Here is a 4,100-nt window from a genome sequence, read left to right as displayed (position 1 = left end):
CCCACCCAGCCAATCCCCCTCCTACGGGTAGTCCTCAGCTTACACCAATTCATTTGGTGACTATTCAAAGTTATAACAGCACTGAATTTTTTTCACACATGACCGTTGCAGAATCCGCATGGTCATGTTGAAGGAAAAGTCTTCATCCTGGTTCATCCAAGCCGGGGATAAATAAACAACATGGTGACTGTTTTAGAAAGAAGGTTGCCGTTTATTGAAGAGCCAGAAAGATGGTTCTTGCAGGAAAGAGAAAAGAAGGCTGAGCACATGTGGATAGTAGGTTTTTATACCCTCTCTAGGCTTTTGTTTGAAGTGGTTCCTGTTCCTGTTTCAGGCTTTGTATTTCCTGTGTCATGTATTCTGACCTGAATCTGGGTGTGCCCTTTGGCCTTTGTGAGTTAATCCTACCATGTCCTGTCTCAGGTGGGGTATGCAGATTTTAAGTGTCTTTGTCTTCTTAAGCTTCTAGCTCCAACTTTCCTGATGGTTTACATCTGCATTTGTACAGAGCTGGCTTCTGCTTGGGACAGAGAAACTTGGGGACAGGGTTGGTTTCTGCTTTTAAAATCCTTTTGAGGAAATATATCTTTCTGCCCTTTTAATATTTCCTTCTCTGGGGAGCTGACTTCCCTCAGTCACGTGATCAAAATTCAGATGCTTGGCAGCTGACTCAGATTTATAATGGTTGCAGTGTCCCAGTGGTCACGTGATCACCTTTTGTGACCTTCTGACAAGCAAAGTCAATGGAGAAGCCAGATTCACTTAACAACCATATTACTAAGTTAACAGCTGCAGTGATTCAGTTAACAACCGTGGCAAGAAAGGTTGTAAGATGGGGCAACATTCACTTAGCACATGTCTCACTTAACAGCCCAAACTTTGGGCTCAGTTGTGGTTGTAAGTTGAGGACTCCTTATATTTATTACAGCACATGGCCCCTCACAGTTCAACTATCAGAAAATCTAGCCTAATGTTTAACATCAGCATATATCAAAAAACAGGATCAGAGGCAAGCAGAATAATGAAGAAGTAACAATTTACAATTCTCATTGTCTATATTTCTATATCCGAACTTTCCAGAGCTACTGGAAACAATCCAGTATGGACGGTCCCAAAGGGAGGAGCATTGAGTTATTCCAGCTTCAACCCTTTTATACACATAATTGCAGCAACATAGATAAGGAAAGGAGGACACCAGGTGATCCCTCCTTTATCCTGCAACATTAAAAGGAGTTTGGTAGGTAAAGGTGATGTACTGTATCCAACATGATTTGGATACAGTACAGAGTAGCACCAGAAAACATCAAGGCTGTAAGCTCAAGTAAGAATTCGGGGGAAAAAATTTCATAGAAGAAGATAACCACCTACATATTGTTGCTTCTACTAGAAAATTTCATAGAAGAAGATAACCACCTACATATTGTTGCTTCTACTAGAGGGTTACTGAAAGAAAGAAAGAAAGAAAGAGAGAAGACCGAAGGAAAGAGAGACAGAAAGATGGCTTCTTTATTGGCTGAATGTACATTACAGCTCCGTTGTTTAACTAATTGCCTCTCTGGACACAAAGAATTGAAAGCATATTGTTCTAAACCAGGGGTGTCCAACCTTGGCAATTTTAAGACTTATGGACAATAAGGGCAAATTGATACCCTGATTGTTGTATTTATTTAGTTTGATTCCACCCTTATTACTATTTTTTAATAAATAACTTGAGTGGCGAACATATACTCCTTCCTCCTCCTGTTTTCCCCACAACAGCAACCCTGTGATGTCAGATTGGCTGAGAGAGTGACTGGAACCAAGGCCACCCAGTCAGCTTCCCTGCCTCAGGAAGGATTAGAACTCATGGTCTCCAGGGCTGATGCCTTAACCACTAGACCAGGGGTAGGCAACCTTGCCTCTTTTACGACTTATGGACTTCAACTCCCAGAATTCCTGAGCCAGCCATGCTGAGGAGAAAGGGGGAGGTTTCCAAGCTGAGCCATGCTGGCTCAGGAATTCTGGGAGTTGAAGTCCACAAGTCTTAAAGTTGCCAAGGTTGAGGACCCCTGACCTAAACTACGTCCTTAAAAAGAGAATTTAATAAAACCTAAAAGTCCTCTATAAAATACAAAACCAACAAAATGAAGAGGAGCCAAGGAGGAGAGGGGGACGTTATAGCAAAACAAGAAGGGGGAAAAAAAACCCTGAAAACAAAGTCAGAAAATAAAATGGAAAGGAAATTCATTATCAGACATACTACAGGTAGTCCTCGACTTGCAACCATAATTCATCCCAAATTTTTTGTTGCTAAGTGAGACATTTGTTAAGGGAATTTTGTCCCATTTTTTCTTACTGCAGTTGTTAAGAGAATCACTGCAATTATTAAATTACTAACACAGCTATTAAGTGAGTCTGGCTTTCCCATTGACTTTGCTTGTCAGAAGGTTGCAAAAGGTGATCGCATGACCCCATGACATTGCAACGGTCATAAACGTGAGTCAGTTCCCAAGCATCTTAATTTTGATCACGTGACCATGGGGAATGCTGCAATGGGCATAAGTGTGAAAAATGGGCATAAGTCATTTTTTTTAGTGCCGTTGGTACTTTGAACAGGCAGGATCGAACTCCAGACTGTGAGCAAAGTTTGCCTGCAATACACTGCATTCTAACCACTTCACCACCGAGGTTCATTCAAATAGCAATTGATAATGTGCCATCAAGTCAGTGTTACTGTTGTGATCACGTAGATTTCCTGTAGGGTGATCACTACTTGGTCCTTCAGTTCTTTCAACAGTATACCTATTCCTGCTGTAACTGAATTACACAGAGGCATAGAAACAGAGGCATTGAATCAAGATCACAGAAGTATTAGTACCGCTTTATAAAACCCTAGTGAGACCAGATTTGGAATACTGCAACCAATTTTGGTCACCGTATCACAAAAAAGAGGTTGAGAGTTTAGAAAAAATTCAAAGAGCAACTAAGATGATCAAAGGCCCAGAGACTAAAACATACAAAGAATGGCTGTGGGACTTGGGTTTGGCTAATCTAAAGAAAAGAAGAAATAGGGGAGACATGATAGGAGTGTTCCACTATCTGAGGGGTTGCCACAAAGAAGACAGGGTCAAATTATTCTCCAAAGCACCAGAGGGCAGGACAAGAAACAATGGTTGGAAACTGATCAAAGAGAGAAGCAACCTGGAATTAAGGAGAAACTTCTTGACAGTGAGGACAATTAACCAGTGGAACAGCTTGCCTCCAGAAATCGTGGGCGCTCCATCACTGGAGATTTTTAAAAAGAGGCTAGACAGTCACTTGTCTGAGATGGTATAGGTCTTCCTGCTTGAGCGGGGGGCTGGACTAGAAGACCTCCAAGGTCCCTTCCAGCTCTATTCTCTTCTATTCGTCTTCTCTTTCTTTCCATTTTTCCCAGTGGTATAGCCCCTTTTGATTAAACCATAATAATTCAGCTACGCCATCCAGTAAACTCTTGTTTTACCTGCCGATATAGTCAGTCCTTGACTTACAATCACAATTGAAACCCAAATTTCCATTGCTAAGCGAGACATTTGTTAAGTGAGTCTTGCCCCATTTTACAACCTTTCTTGCCACAGTTTTTAAGTGAATCGCTGCAGTTGTTAAGTTAGTAACACGGTTGTTAAGTGAATCTGATTTCCCGCATTGACTTTGCTTGTCAGAAGGTCACAGAAGGTGATCACATGACCCCAGGGCACTGCAATCGTCATAAACATGAGCCAGTTTCCCACTGTCCGAATTTTAATCAGGTGACTATGGGGATACTGCAACAGTCATAAGTGCGAGAAATGGTCATAAGTCACTTTTTCAGTGCCGTGGTAACTTCAGTCATTAAATGAACTGGTTGTAAGTTGGGAGCTATCTGTATTAACGATTATCTTCAGATTCTAAAAATATTTATTTAGCCATGAAGTTAGATGATGCTTTAATAGAGTTTTGAATTTCCCTCTTTATAAATTTAATTGGAATGTTTTTTTTAATTCAAAAATTATTTTTCTTCAGGAAGAATATGAGTTTCTTGGGGAGAAAAAAAGCTAAACATCCAGCTTCATTGACTTCAGTTTATTTTAAAAAAATCTCCT

The sequence above is a fragment of the Crotalus tigris genome, unplaced genomic scaffold (genome assembly GCF_016545835.1).
Source record: "Crotalus tigris isolate CLP2741 ecotype Arizona unplaced genomic scaffold, ASM1654583v1 scf7180000018862.1388955, whole genome shotgun sequence".
Lineage (NCBI taxonomy): Eukaryota > Metazoa > Chordata > Lepidosauria > Squamata > Viperidae > Crotalus > Crotalus tigris.
Note: the sequence above shows the minus strand (reverse complement) of the source record.